At 46.0% G+C, this 16,288-nt stretch overlaps 1 protein-coding gene and 1 non-coding gene across 2 annotated transcripts in view; one reads left to right on the top strand and one right to left on the bottom strand.

Annotated features, from left to right (window-relative positions):
* Nucleotides 1-2,333, top strand: part of LOC114584889 (nucleoside diphosphate kinase A-like) — a 113,828-nt gene extending 111,495 nt beyond the window's left edge. Inside the window, exon 6 of the mRNA XM_028707052.2 lies at nucleotides 2,323-2,333. The gene's annotated coding sequence lies outside the window, so the exon portion shown is untranslated. The remainder of the gene's footprint in view (nucleotides 1-2,322) is intronic.
* Nucleotides 396-469, bottom strand: TRNAK-CUU (transfer RNA lysine (anticodon CUU)). The gene has a single exon. It is a non-coding gene; the product is annotated as a tRNA-Lys (tRNA).
* Nucleotides 2,334-16,288: the final 13,955 nt, after the last annotated feature.

The following is a 16,288-nucleotide window of genomic DNA, read 5'->3' as shown; positions in this document are numbered from 1 at the left end:
GCATGCTTTGCTTTCAGAGTTTTGAGTGCATTTAAATTAAGCCATCATTTAAATCCCATAGGATTAGTAGCAATTAAAAGTTGTGAGTTTGGGAATTGCTTTTTCAAAGGAGGCAAAAATATTGTTTCGGAGAGTGAGAAATTCAGGGGGGTTCTTGTTTTGTTTTGTTATTTCTAACTAACTTTTCTTTACAAGTTACAAAGTGCAACAGTTCAAGATAAGTGAACAAAATTCCCTCAACATTCCCATCCCCCCCTATATTCACCTCACTCCCCCCCCCACTGCTTCTAGATTACTCTCTAGAAAATGTGACCACATAGAATCTTTCCTAGAATCAGAGTTGGAAGGGACCACCAGGGTCATCTACTAGTCCAACTCTCTGCAATGCAGAAATATTTTGCCCCATGTGGGGCTTGAACCCACAACCTTGAGATTAAGAGTCTCATGCTCTACCAACTGAGCTATCCTAGAATTTAGAGTTGGAAGGCACCGGAGAGTCATCTATCCAACCCTCCTGGTCCTTTCCAGTTCTACAATTCTATGATTATAAATTTTCCCAAGGTTGAGGAGGTGGTTTTTGCCTACATTTGGATGCTGTTGGATACAGTGAGACCCATGTCAGAGACACACAGAGAGAAGAGTGCACAGCTAAAAAACTCACAAATTACATTTAAAAATCACACTTTTGGGGGAGTTCTTTGACTTCCCAGGTAGCACCAGTGTGTTTCAAACTTTTGTGCAAATAAGTCGCTAGGGTCTATTTCTCCTAAAGAATCATGGGAACCATAGTTTGTTAGGTGTCCTGAGAAATGTAGCAGTGTTAGAGGGGACTACAATTCCCAAGATTCTTGGCAGAGAGAGTTGTGTGTCTGAAATGTGTGTTGGATATGTTTGAAATGTGTGGTGTGGATCTGCTCGCATCAGTTTATTGCATTTCCTGAGTAACAGATCCAGTTCTGAATCTACAATTCGAATTTCACAGTGCCATCTGAACCATGTCTACTCAAAAGTCAAGGCCTGTTGAATTAAATGGGGTTTACTCTTGGGTAAGTGGGGCTCCGGATTGCAGCCCAAATTGCTAATTTGCACTAATCAACTGATTAAAGGCTGCAGCTTGACTCTGCATCCAACTTCCTTCCTCTTTATTTTTATTAACAAGGGGGGGGGGGAGGACACCCACCACCACCACAACCTTGATTAGGAACCTTGTGCTGTGACTACTGACATTCTTTGTAACTAGAGATTTGGCAGGATTAGACCCAAAGGAATTCTTATCCAAGCTTTACTAATGCTAGGCAGTGATGCAATCCAGCCGCAGTGCATTTTAAGACTTCTGCAAACATTTAATAAAAGAGAACCCCACCACTCTTCTGCTCCCCACCAAACCGCTGCTGTTATTATTAGCCTGTTCATTAGAACACCATACAAACCCACCGCAAGCCTCTTCTATTTATTCCTTCCCCTCCTCCTCTGCTCCAGACACCATTGTCCCCAGGTTTAACAAACCCTCCAATTAATTACATTTCCATCGGAGTGACAGCCCGCCAAAATGTTTGAAATAAACACGGAACAATTGCGATGCAGTGATATAGGCTGAAGAACAAAGCGTCCAGAGGGGGGGTGGAGCAGAATGAAAATGAGGGATTGTAAATTTTGATGGGAGAAAGAGAGGAATGAGGGAGGGGAGGGGGGAGGGCAGACCAGAGAGTGCATTTGGGATGCAGCCTGTGAAAAGGGGACAGTGGAAGAAGACAATCTGTCGGAATCCATAGAGAATGAATTCAGAGCATAAATAAGTCCTGGCACTGTCAATTTATTAAAGCTCCCATCTGCTGCTAAAGCAACACTTGTGGGGAAGACACTTGCTTTGCATGCAGCAAGGTTCCAGGTTCCATCACTGGCGTCTCCAGGTAGGGCTGTGAAAGACTCCGGTCTGAAACCTTGCAAGCCAGTGTAGACAATGCTGAGGTCAATGGACCAATGGTCTGATTTGCTACGAGGCAGGGTGCTATATACCGTATTTTTCGCTCTATAAGACGCACCAGACCACAAGACACACCTAGTTTTTGGAGGAGGAAAACAAGGAGAGAAAAAAATTCTGAATCTCAGAAGCCAGAACAGCAAGAGCGATCGCTGCGCAGTGAAAGCAGCAATCCCTCTAGCTGTTCTGGCTTCTAGGATAGCTGTGCAGCCTGCATTAGCTCCATAGACGCACACACATTTCCCCTTACTTTTTAGGAGGGAAAAAGTGAGTCTTATAGAGCAAAAAATACGGTATGTTGAAATTTTCCAGTGGGGAAGGGCTCAGTGGCAGAGCACCTGCTTGGACTGCAGAAGGTCCCCAAGTTGGATCCCTGGCATTTCCAGGAAAGACTGAGGATAGACACCTGACTGGAGCTGCCAGTCAGTGTAGGCCAACCTGTTTTGGAGCACAACTCTCATCAGCCTTGGCCAGTGTGGGCAGCAGGCAGGGATGATGGGAGTTGCAGTCCAACCATATCCAGAGGGCACCTGGTTGAGGAAGGCTGCTGTAGCCTCGGAAGCTGCTGGTGGTCAGTGAAGAAGATGCTGAGCTAGATGGAGCAATGGTCTGACTCAGGTCACACCCATAGGTCTTAACTGTCATGCCCCCCCCCCAAAGAATCCTGGGAACTGTAGTTTGTTAAGGGTGCTGGGAATAGGAGGTCCATGAAGTCAGCAATGATAACAAACTGCAGTTCCCAGGATTCGTGGTGGGCAGCCAAGACTGCTAAAGGTGGCATAAGAGGGCTTTAAAGGTATGGTGCGGATGTGACCAATGCTGTTCTGCTGGATTTGGGCTTAGGGAGTGATTCATCAGGGACCCAAGCACACCTGATGCACAGATGGAGAAAAATCACTGCTGCCCCAATAAGGAGGAGGAACTAATGCATCACACAGAGACCGCCAGGCAACCTCTTCTGTGGATAGGAGTTTTTGGCTTATATACACAGAGCTGGAGCACATAGAATTGTAGATTTGGAAGGGACCCTGAGGGTCATCTAGTCCAACCCCTTGTAGTGCAGGAATCTCAGCTAAAGCATCCATGACAGATGGCCATCCAACCTCTAAAAACATCCAAGGAAGGAGAGTCCACAACTTCTGGAGGGAGACCATTCCACTGGAAGTCACCTTCCAGGTCATTGGTCCATCTAGTTCAGCATTCCCTGTAGTGCCTGTTCAGGGTTTTCTGCAGGGGTCTTCTGCAGTCCTAACTGGAGATGCCAAGAACTGAACTTGGCAGCGTGTGCCTACGAAAGAGGTGCTCTGCCGTTGGATGGTGGCTCTTCCCAAGGACAAGCAGCCCCTCTCCCTCCTTCCATTGACGAGCCATTGTGGTTGCTCACTTGAAGGAAAGGTACTTTTCATAGAGGGCTTGGTTAACCAACACCAAAAAGAAATATTTCTTCTTTTTTAAAAGTTTTTAAACTTTAAACTAAGTTTAAAATAAAAATTTTAAAATTTTTATTCAAAATTAAAACAAGACATATCATCCCTCCCCCATCCAACACAAAACCCACCTGCCCCCACCTTCCAACTTCCCTCAGTTCCAATCTTTGGTTTCTCTGAGACTGCTGTTTTCTGCATGTTACAAAGTTGTACAGATCCTCAAACGATTTGGCTGATTATTATCAATAAAAAGTTTGTGAATGTTTATTCAAAACCTGCCAAGGAGTCCAGTTCACTTTGTTACATCTTCAGATACTTTGTAAAGGGTTCCCATTCATCCTTAAAGTCACAGTTATCCTTGTCCTGTAGCTTATTTGTCAGTTTTGCCAGTTCTGCATAGTCCATCAATTTTTCTTGCCATGATTCTTTAGTTGTGGGTTTCTTCCGTCTTCCATCCTTGTTCTACCAGAACGCTCGTGGCCATTGTCGCATACATGAAGATGTTTTTCAGAAATATTTCAATATATAAATGCATGATAACAAAATTTTAAAAGAGGGGAATTTGGTAATAAAAGAGCCTGTTGGAAGACTATGGAGCATGTGGCATGAAAGTGTTGGAGCATATTCTGGAATGCAAATGCACATTTGGTGGCAAAAAGGAACAAGGGGCATGTGAACCCAAACTGCGAGGTTTCATTGTGGATCATAGGTTTTGTAGTTTTAAAGAGGCCCAAGCCATCTGTTTTGCATCATGGAGCCATACGCAATTCTCACACATCTTCATTATTGAATTATTTTATTTCTCATGGCACTGGGTTTGGTTTTGGGTTCAGGCTATGTCTAGCAACCTGGGCTTCTTCTCCTTTTTTTTGCCAGAGACAGAGATTCAGCTCTCTCTTTTTTTTCCTGAGTGAGAGATGTCGAAGATTCGTGGTGGTCTCTGGGTCACCAAGGTGCTCAGAGAAAGGCGGGTGTGCTTTGCAGAGAAGAACAAGTGGTGGAGTTATTCACCCTTCACGTACTGCACACCCTGGACAAAACACCGTAATATTTGTGCGGTTCTTTGGATGCCTTTGGAGGGGAAGCATCCAAGACTGCTTGGAGCAGGAAAGCAGCCAGGGCTCATTACCATAAAATGAGGGGAGATAAACGAAAAGGCGGCAGAGAGGAGGGGGGGTGGAGGGCAGGAGGCACAAAGTTGGGAGGCCCAATTGTCCTGCCCCCATCAATCACAGCTCCCGCCAGAATTGTGATTAGGAGAGAAGCAGCAAGTTTGCAAAAGGAGGGAGAAAGAGAAAGATCTGGGATTCTAGGCAGTTCGCTGGAGATTAAAGGGCTAGCCGACCCCTGCTCTCCTTTGTTCCGCAAATACTCATAAATCTGGTAGGCTGAAATAAGAGCAGAGCAAGGCATCTACCAGTCTCCCATCTCTTCTGAGCTGCATTGCAAGGGGTGGGGAGTAGTGTAATGTTGTGTTGATAAATTCTGAAAAACGGCAGGCACTCTTCATCACAAGGCCCCAGCCACACCTTTTTCTTTTACTAAATAATTTTGTATTAAGATTTTTTAATATGCCCACACAAACCCAGAATATTTAACTAGACACACACATACCCAATATTACGATATAACATTGTGCTGAGCTCAAGGTGGGGTTATATTGACCTTGGACTTGGGAAACCAGGGTTCAATGCTCCACTTGGCCATGAAGCATGGGTATGTGTGTGTATGGCTTGTACCAATCACAATCCCTCTGCCTAAACTCCTTCTCAGGTTTGTTGTGAGGCTAAAATAAGGAGGGCAGAGGACCATGTCCAATACCTGGAAGAAAGATGGGATGTAAATGGATAGAAATAAGTGATATCTCTTGCACATAAAAACAGCTGGTAGAGTAAAAGGTAAAGGTAAAGGTACCCCTGCCCAAACGGGCCAGTCGTGTCCGACTCTGGGGTTGCGCGCCCATCTCGCTTAAGAGGCCGGGACCCAGCGCTGTCCAAAGACACTGCCGGGTCACGTGGCCAGCGTGACAAGCTGCATCTGGCGAGCCAGCGCAGCACACGGAACGCCGTTTACCTTCCCGCCAGTAAGCGGTCCCTATTTATCTACTTGCACCCGGGGGTGCTTTCGAACTGCTAGGTTGGCAGACGCTGGGACCGAGCAATGGGAGCGCACCCCGCCGCGTGGATTTGAACCGCCGACCTGACGATCGGCAAGTCCTAGGCGCTGAGGTTTTACCCACAGCGCCACCCGCGTCCCATAGCTGGTAGAGTAGACAGTTCCAATTAAGAAGAGCCTGGCTGCTGGATCAGACCAATGGCTCACCTAGTTCAGCATCCTGTTTTCATAGTGGCCGACCAGATGCTGCCTAGTGACAGAGACAGCCCTGGTTGCAAAGACAGAATGGATGCTTCCCTCAACATAAAAATGCAAGAAGCACCGGACAAATTAGCATTAATTCCAGAAGTGTATGCTCAATTCTGACCAAACTAAGCCTATGGATGTATATTTTGCTCTAGTAGGCTTAGTTTGGTCAGAATCAAGTATACAGTTCCAGATTAAGCCCCGTAGAGGCCCCTAGGCAGTCTAAATCTCCGTGGGGGGGGGGCTTGCAAATCATCTCCTAATACGTTTTTTATTTTACCAACCAACAATTTTAATTAACCAGTTTTATGATACAATATTATTTTGATCCATTGTCGTGAGGCCCCTAAAAGACGTGGAGCCCACAGGCACCGCAGTACCTACGCTGCCTATTTAGTAATCCAGCATTGCAAGTACAGTGGTACCTCGGGTTACATACGCTTCAGGTTACATACGCTTCAGGTTACAGACTCCGCTAACCCAGAAATAGTGCTTCAGGTTAAGAACTTTGCTTCAGGATGAGGACAGAAATCGTGCTCCAGTGGCGTGGCAGCAGCAGGAGGCCCCATTAGCTAAAGTGGTGCTTCAGGTTAAGAACAGTTTCAGGTTAAGTACGGACCTCCAGAATGAATTAAGTACTTAACCCGAGGTTACCACTGTATGCACTTCAAAATGTCTTCAACTTGCACAGGATCCAGAATTCATAAATGGGGTGGAATCCATTAGGAGCCCCAGAGATTTACTGGTAGATCCTGATCCATCTTCTGTTAGGGACAGTGGAGAAATTCTATTCAGTTCGCATTTAAAAGGGAACTTACTTAATTTGCATTCTCCAAAATAATATGTGGAACTCAACCCGCTTATCTTTCAAAATTCACACTTCTCCAGATTTGGAATGAAGTTCTCCTGCCAAGTAATGTGTGCAAAAATGCATAAACTGGGGTGAAGTGTGCATTAAAAATGCCTATAATGGTGGAGATAACATTCAGAACGTATTTAGGGACTATCGCATGCAGAAACGTCTTTATATTAGGAACAATTGCATACGAGTGTGTATAGTAGGAGAAATTCACACTAAAACTCTGTTGAATTTTCACGAGGGGATACAACACACACTCAAGCCCCCATATATTCAAGCCAATGTGGAAATATGGAGAATGGAGGTTGGGAGAGGGAGGCGGAATTAGAAAGTGAAATTGGCATATTCGTCCATTCTTAGCCTCCCGGTCATCAGTGGCATAATTTCTTCTCTTGGTTCTATTCACTTTCATGATCTTCATTATCTCAGCTCTGGAGGCTCCCTGCAGTGGGGCACTGAGACGGTGGGGGGTCAGAGTTCAAAAGTCAGGGGTCCCAGGGTTGGAAGCAACACAAGGAGAGGGGCCATCATCGCAGCCTCCTCCCAGCTGGTTATCATAAATGACTGTTAGTCTTGCCTAAGATCAAAGCCCGCCATCTTCAGAAGGGGTGGAGGGATGTCAGCAGGAAACACTGCCCTCCCCCACCCCAAAACCCCAGTTCCTTTCACTGCCCTGGGGCCAGGCCTGCCACATCTGCACAGTTATGTGCTCTGCTACCCCTTTGTAGGAATAATGTATGATGCCTTTCAAATGGCAGGATAATTGTGCTTTAAAAAGTATTTACATGTTCCACAGATTTTGCCTTTCAGAGTCAGAATCCCCTGGACAGCTGGCTTAACGTAAGGTTGTCAACTGATTGGGAAGGGGTCCAGTTTGTTTCTGCTCCTTTAAAAAGGCAGGGGTGGGAAGAAGGTACACCAGGATTTGGGGTGGGTGAATCTTGTCAGTCTCAGTTTTTCATTTTTCCGGTCTTAAATTTAGTTCTCCACAACAGGTTTTGTTTCAGTCCTAAAATGTTTTGCATTTTAGTGCAAATTTCTCCTAGTATACACATTTTGGTAAAATTCCCCTAATATAATGCATTTCTGTATGTCGTTTTCACTAATAAATTACTGTATGGGGACACTTTACAGCGGTAAATGCTGTTTTGGACACATTCCATGGCTGAAGAACTATACAGTTGTACCTTGGTTGTCGAACGCCCTGGAACTCAGTTGTTTTGGCTCCCGAACGCTGCAAACCTGGAAGTGATTGTTCCGGTTTGCGGACATTCTTTTGGAACCCGAACATCCGACGGGGCTTCCACAGCTTCTGATTGGCTGCAGGCGCGATTTGGTTTTCAAACCTTTTGGAAGTCAAACGGGCTTCCGGAACGGATTCCGTTCGACTTCCAAGGTACGACTGTACTGCAAAATTCAGAGAGGTATATTGTACGTTCTTTTCTCTCTTTTTGGTGAGCTGTTTTGAGACCCAGATGAGGTGCAAAGCAGGGTATTTAAATAATAATAATAATAATAATATCCATAGCTTTCTCTTTGGTCCAGCCCACAACTGGCATGTGACCCACTTCTGAAAGGAAGCCAAGGAGATTCCTCAGATTTGACTTCGGTGCTCTCTTCACTTACATGGTTACATAGCACTGCTGAATAACCAGCTCTTATGATATGCTCATATGTGGTAGCCTGTGCAGATTTAAAAGCCAGGAGGGTACTTGCTCTTCTGGAAAATATATACTGTATCAGACACTTCACCAGCCTGGTATTCCCCACCAACTGTATTAGACTACAACTTCTACCTGCCCTAGCCAGCATTGTCTGGGTCGGCTGGAAGTTGTAGCCCAAAACAGCTGGAGCACACCTGCTTGGCAAAGTGCCTGATGTTGTCTATTGTTATAGCTGATGTGGTGTATTGTTATAGTATATTGTTATTGGTGGGGAGTCAGTCTGGATCAAGGAGGAGGTGTGATGGCTGTGACAGGGTCCTAGAGTCCTCCCACCTCCTTCCCAAAGCCTGGTTAGCACTTTTCCAAATAAACACACATAATTACAGTATTAAAAACTTAGGGAAATTCAGCAGGAAGTGTACTAATTGGAAATGACGGAGTATGACTGCCCTGAAACCTGCAAAACACATGGTATTGAAAATGCAAGAGCATAACTGCTCCACTACCATCAAGAGCATAAATTCACGAATGAAAAGGGCACCTGAAGGGGTAAGTGTGGCTGGGACTGCATAATAAATGTTCCATCATCGTCATCGTCATCAGCAGAGGAAGGCCAGTCTGTTTTAGAGTTGGTTCTTGGAGATTTACAAGCCCCTGAGTGCTGATTTCTGGCATGCTGCCGCCTTTCAAACTCCAGGAATGCCCAGCAGACCTGGCTTGTTTCCGGCATAGCAAAGCTTACTTAACGATGTTGACAAGCTGTTCCTAATTGGCTTCCAACCCTTTGCACCTCGTTAAGATGAAGTGGGGGAATCTCACACCACATGGGCAACTGTTGCTAGGCCTGGGGGTGGAGCTCACAGGTATGTGGTGAGTTGAAACACACACACACAACCCAAACTAGGGTCGAATTGCTAGAGGGCAAGGATAAGAAACAGCCAGCCAGCCGGGTGTGAGTGCTGGACTATGATCTGGGAGACCAGGGTTCAAATCCCCACTCAGCTGTGAAGCACACTTAGAGCCAGTCACTCTCAGCCCCATCTACTTTGCAATAGTTAATATAACTTAGAGTGCTGAGACCAGGTGAGCTGGGGGCCAGCTGAGTCTGCTGTCTCCATGCTTGCATACCCTCCAGCATTCCTCTGATGAAAATTGGGACATTTCTCACTCCCCCACAACTGAACCTCCTTGACCCTGCCCCCATTCCCCTCTCAAGCATTTCCTATCAGAAAAAGGTCAAGTGCCGCCACACCCCCCAACAGGACACAGCACACATGCCCTGCATTTTAATCCCACCCTTTTCTTAAAAGAGCTCTCTTCCTCCTCATAGGTCAGTTAGGCTGAGAGACCCACAATCGCCCAGTGAGCTTCATAGCCAGGTGTGGATTCGAACCCTTGTCTCCAGGTTCTAGGCGGACATTCTAACCACTAAACCACACTAGCGCTGCATTGAAAGATCTGCATGGAGTGTGGCTTCTCAATCTCCAGCGTCCGTCCAAGAATGGGACGGGGATCTTTCCGCACCTTCTCATTCACACCCCAACGTGCCAAACGCTTGTGGCAGGCCTGCCTCGAGCCTGCGCCTCCTCCGCCTTGAGCTCTCCATCCGGTCTGAATGAGATCAGACACATCTGTAGAGCCTGGAGAGTGGAATGCTCAAACAATGAGGGCATTGCTTTCCCCTGGATTAGAGACTCGGCCACCTTCTCACCTACAGAGAAACATCTGCTCCCCGGCTCTTGTGAATGCTGCATTATATATACCCCACAAAGCCATCCACACGCCATATTCTTGGCATGCAGGCACTTCGTTCCGCTGAGGGCAGAAGAGGCCCTCTTGCTTGTCTCCAGCCTGCAAACAGATGTTGCCTTCTTGGTGTTACTTGGTGGCCCTTTCAGCATCAGCTGCCTGGAGCCTTTGCATTTCCTTGCTGGTGAACCCAAAGTCTCCAGCTGTCCAGGCTCCTTCTAAAAGGCCTCCTCAATCTGATCATGGCAGAATGAACCATCTCCAACATGACTGGATATTGATTGATTGGGCTGCAATCCAGGTGGGTAGGAATGGGAGAAACTTTTCAGTGTCTCATTTTTTCCAGTCTTCAGATCTCCACATCCGTTAGCAAATTCTTGTTTATTATTATTATTATTATTATTATCATCATTTTATATTCTTTATTGAAAAATAAAAAGTACATAATTACAAGTGCGCAGAGTAAGGTAAGACACAAAAAGAAGAAGAAACTAGTACCTATGTAGAAAACAAAACAGAACCAAAAAAGAAAGAAAAAGGGGGAGAATGTTATTGTAGTTAACCAGACCTTAACCTAATAAAAGTTCACTAATGTTTAAGTGCAGCTTTTCCCCACTATAAATATTATTCTAGGCGGTTTTACCTAATATGCACAGTTTTGCAAGGATATTTTCCCCAATATGCAGCATTTTAATATGTCTCCTGATTCAGAGGTCCTCAGCAGGAGGTGCTGCCTGCCTAGGTTGGCACAAAAGAAGACCGGTGACGAGAGCAGGAAGTGTGGACCAAATAATCATGGGACTCAGCTACACAACTGCAAATAAAATGTTTTAAGTAGAGTGCAATATACAAAGGTGACACTAGATGGTGACCGTGAGCTATGGCAATTCCAATGTATTTTTCAAAACGTTTTTAAAAAAGCATTGGCACAGCGTTTTTTTAATGTGTGTGTGGATTTCACCCTGGTTAAGAATGCAGAAATGTAAGAAGAGCCTAGGCCTAGATCGGGCCAAAGGTCCATCGAAGTCAAAATCCTACTCTCACAGTGGCCAGCTATAGACCAATGGGAATCCCCACAAGCAGGACCTGCGCACAACACCATTATCCCCACCTGTGATTGCCGTCATCTGGTATTCAGAGACTGTACTGCCACCGACAGTGGAGGGAGAATATAGCCCTCTGGGAGCTATGAAGCACGCTATAAATACTCGCAGAATCATAGAATTGTAGATTGAAAGGGACCCCAAAGGTCATCTCTTGTAGATTGAAATCCATTGCCTCACTGCCCCTGGAGCAGCAAAAAGCAAGCTTGCTCCATCTTCCATGTGACAGAATGCATAAACAAGTACAGTTGTACCTCGGAAGTCAAACACCTTGCGGGTCAAACATTTTGACTCCCGAATGCCGCAAACCCAGAAGTGAGTGTTCTGGTTTGTGAAATATATTTGGAAGCTGAACGTCCAAATTGGAAGCTGTGCTTTGGTTTCTGAATGTTTTGGAGGTCAAACGGACTTCCAGAATGGATTCCGTTGAACTTCCGAGGTACGACTGTATTCATTTCCAACAAAAGAGACATGAAACTTGGTCTTCTCTTCTCCAGGCTAAACATACCCAACTCCCTCAACCATTCTTCATAAGGCTTGGTTTCAGACCCCCGATCATCTTGGTCACCCTCCTCACACATTGCAGCTTGCCAATATCCTTCTTCAACTGGACACAGGACTCCAGGTGGGTTCTGATTAAGGCAGAATAGAGCAGTACATACTATGGCTTATCCTTGATCAGGACAAGTAAGTCTATGCTAAACAAAAAGCCCAGAAAACCTTTTGCTTTCAACTCTGCAAGTTAAAGTGGGCCTTTCCTGGTGTTAATCACCAGTTAATGATGCAGCCTTAGAAATAGTCAGTCTGGGAAGTGGGTGGGTGGGTGGGGGGTTGTTTTGCCACCCTGGATGTGAGCAAGCAAGGGTGTTTCAAGGGTGTAAGGAAGGAGCAAGTCCCCCCTGTGAAGTGACCTGGAGTTCGTGCCCTGAGACAGTCTCCCAGTGCCAAAACAGAGAAGAAAGATCTTCCTGCTGAGAAAAGTGGAGCATGGGGTGTGGATAATGGTAATTTTCTCTCCTCCGCACACCCCCATCCTGCCTCTCAGTCCAGCCAGAGGTGGATTCATGCCTCATTCATCACAGCTGTCAACAACACCACCTCTTGAGAACTGGGCTGTGTTAACCCTTGCCTTGCCACCCAGCAGTAAATTTAGAAGGGAAGCTCTGTCCGTATGCGTCCTACGTTATCCAGGAAAGTCCTCTATTTGAAGGAATCCTCTATATTTCAGAGAGGAAGAATCCAAGAACGGAGAGTGGGATGGGGCTTAATAATAATAATAATTAATAATAATAATTTATTTATACACCCGCCCATCTGGCTGGGTTTCCCCAGTCACTCTGGACGGTTTCCAACAGAATATTAAAATACAATAGTCTATTAAACATTAAAAGCTTCCCTAAACAGGGCTGCCTTCAGATGTCTTCTAAAAGTCTGGTAGTTGTTTTTCTCTTTGACAACTAGTCGGAGGGCGTTCCACAGGGCGGGTGCCGCAATTGTCCATTGTTACCTATCAAGCAAGTCACCTGGCCAAAGTCCTTCCCATTGCATTTCTGTTTAAATTATAGCACTTCTAAATTAGCATCTACAGCTTGGAATTACCGTAGACAAATTTTATGCAGATTTTTGTTCCCTTTCTTGGAAATGCCTCGCCTTTATCCCTCCCAGTAAGGCACCCTATATCATAGCATATGTTACAATTCTGTTCAGTTAACTGAAATGGAAAATGATTTGATTGCTCTGTGAATTTATTTGTTTTATTACATTACATTCCTGTCTCACCTTTCCTCCAGGGAGCTCAAGGTGGCATGCAATGTTTTCTTCCTTCATTCTTTTTAAACTTCACAACAGCTCTGTGAGGTAGGCTAGGTTGAGACTGTGACGCCCAGTGAGCTTCATGGCTGAGTAGGGATTTGAACCCCAGTCTCCCAGTGATTTGTCTGACCCTCTAACTGCTGCACAGTACTGTCTCCCCTGCCTAATCTGATATGAAATATTACTTCTAATATTTGAGATTGTTCAGCCTGGGGTCATGCAGGCGTTAGACCATGCGGCCTCTTTACCCTGACCTTTGACACCTGAAATGTGTGTTTTCAAGGCACACCCTATTCCTGTGACTGTAACCAGTTTTAACTGTTTTTAATTCTGAATCTTATATTGTTGTAACACGCCCTAGCACCTGCTGGTGAAGGGCTGGGTGATAAATGTAATAATAACCATAAATATAAATGTATACATCACACAAAAAAGGACAGGCAGGGGATATAGCCATGCACTGAAACGTGAATAACTACTTTACATCTATAGATGCAAATTTCAGAAGGATGACTTGAATTTAAACAGAAGAGGGACAAATCCTGTGTGCCTGCTGTCCAAGTTCTTTAACTCAGGCTTTGACCAGACAGCCTTTCAAAGTGGGGATGCCTTCAAATAGAGGACAGTCCCCTGACTGCTCTTCAGGCAGAGGTCTGCCTGCTGTAAAGTAGGACACACATGGCCACCTGACTTAGAGGTTTCTTGTCCTGACTTAGAGGTTACACTGTTTCTAGTGTAATATAATTGGGATGTGGGTGGCACTGTGGTCTAAACCACTGAGCCTCTTGGGCTTGCCAATCAGGAGGTTGATGATTCGAATCCCTGTGACGAGGTGAGCGCCCGTTGCTCTGTCCCAGCTCCTGCCAACCTAGCAGTTCAAAAGCACACCAGGGCAAGTAGATAAATATGGGGCGGAAAAGTGTGCTCTGGTTTCTGTCACGGTGTTCCGTTGCGCCAGAAGTGCTTTAGTTATGCGGGTCACATGACCAGGAAAGCTCTCTGTGGACAAACGCCATCTCCCTTGGCCTGAAAGCAAGATGAGCGCTGCACCCCATAGTCGCCTTTGACTAGACTTCACCATCCAGGGGTCCTTTACCTTACCTTTTTTACCTAATTGGGAAGGAGAAGGCAAATTAAACAGAATTTATATTTTTCCCAAGTCCTCTTCTCAGTATTTCATTGGTGTTCATGTTCTTTTTTAAAAAAAAAAACTTCAAACTTTTGCAAAGCAAACTTACACCTCTCAGCAGCCCTGTTTGGGCTTCATTTTTTTCACCTCTTGCGTTTGCTATTAGAGAGAACCTAAGAGCATAATGGACGCGGGTGGCGCTGTGGGTTAAACCACAGAGCCTAGGACTTGCCAATCAGAAGGTCGGCGGTTCGAATCCCCGTGACGGGGTGAGCTCCCATTTCTCGGTCCCTGCTCCTGCCAACCTAGCAGTTCAAAAGCATGTCACAGTGCAAGTGGATAAATAGGTACTGCTCCGGCGGGAAGGTAAACGGCGTTTCCGTGTGCTGCTCTGGTTCGTCAGAAGCGGTTTAGTCATGCTGGCCACATGACCCGGAAGCTGTACGCCGGCTCCCTCGGCCAATAAAGCGAGAGGAGCGCCGCAACCCCAGAGTCGGCCATGACTGGACCTAATGGTCAGGGGTCCCTTTACCTTTAAGGGCATAATATGGGCCCTGCTGGCTCAGGCCAAAGCTTCATAACAACCATAGGTCAGGGGCTGAGCATCTGATTTGCATGCAGCAGGTCTCAGGTTCATCTCCTGGTAGGGCTGGGAGAGACTCCTGCCTGGAATCCTGGAGACCCACTGCCTATCAGTGTAGACAATGCTGAGCTAGATGGACTCAGTACAGGGCAGCTTCCTATGTTCCTAGTCCACATGCTGTTCTCACAGTGGCTTCAAGCAGCTGGTATTCAGATGCATGCTGCCTCCAACCATGGATGTGGCCATCATTGTTAGTGGCCACTGAAAGGCTTATCCTGCCTGAATATGCCTAATCCTCTTTTTTGAAGCCACCCAAGATGCTGGCCATCACTACCTCTTGTGGGAACTAATTCCATAGTTTAACTTCAGGCTGTGTGAAGAAGTCCTTTCTTTGGTTTGAATTTTCCAACACTGATCTCCATTGGATGTCCCCGAGTTCTAGAATTATGATGAGAGAGGGAGCAGTCAGCAAAGGCCATTTATTACCCCCACTGTCACTGTGCTTGTCTTTCATACGACTGAGCTTTGCATAGAAATGCACCTCTTGCATTTCATGGTCTTATGGCGCCACTGTTTGCATTTCCTCTCTCTATACTACCCTGTGTGAGAGAGAGTTTGCACACATGCACAGCAACTGAGGATGCGACTTCATGCATACGTTGAGCTGGGCTTGAGTCAACGGAAATGCATGCCACGGGCTTTTTCAGCATGGGCTTTTGCAGGGAGTATATAGACTCTCCTCTGTTGGGAGGGGGGAAGGGGACTTCTTTGGGCTGGGGGCAGGGAAATAGTCATGGTGGGGAGGAGGATGTGATTGCCAAGGGAAGTTTGAGCCAGCAGCTGTTGCTGAAGTTATCCTTTCCCCGGGTTCTAAAGGACGCAGCAGGGGGTGCATATTGAATGGGAGAAGAGAGCCGGGCATTTGTGATTAAGATGGGGGGGGGTGCATTTTGCAGAAAGGTGGGGGAGCAGAGAAGGGGAAAAGGAAGATTTGGTGATAGGAGAGATGGGGAAGCGTTCAGTCTGGTGACCAGCAAAAAGAAAGAGCTACAGAGTGCTATGTTCTATAATGCCATCCCGCTTTGCTTACAAAATATTAAGACAATTTTCTGATATGCCAAGAATACAGGTGACTTCTCTCTTGCATGTTTCATGTTTGAGAATGTAGCCAACTATGTTCTACTACTCAGAGTAGACCCACTGAAATGAGTGGACCTGAGTTAGTCAAGGCTGTTAATTTCAATGGGTCTTCTCTTGAGTAGGGCTAGCATGGGTTACAACGCAACAGTTTTCTGTCCTTGGTCTGTCCTGTAATAGATGTTTCCTAGGAACCAACCTGACCTTGTAGGTCTCTCTCTGCAGAATAGGGGTTTGCCTGGTGTTTAAGACAGATTGAGTGAGGGACATCCACATGCCCAGACTATCCCTGTACCTTTACTTCTTCTTGTCTCCCTGTAGTTTAGACACATATGGCTCAAGGTGGAGACATGGTAGAGGTGTATAAAATTATACATGGTTTAGAGCAGCCTTTCTCAACCTGTGGGTCCCCAGATGTTGTTGAATTACAACTTCCATCACCCCTAGCTAGCAAGGCCCGAGCTCAGGGATGGTGGGAGTTGT

This window comes from Podarcis muralis, chromosome 14 (genome assembly GCF_964188315.1).
Source record: "Podarcis muralis chromosome 14, rPodMur119.hap1.1, whole genome shotgun sequence".
Taxonomy (NCBI): Eukaryota; Metazoa; Chordata; class Lepidosauria; order Squamata; family Lacertidae; genus Podarcis; species Podarcis muralis.
Note: the sequence above shows the minus strand (reverse complement) of the source record. Positions and strands in the feature narration are given on the sequence as shown.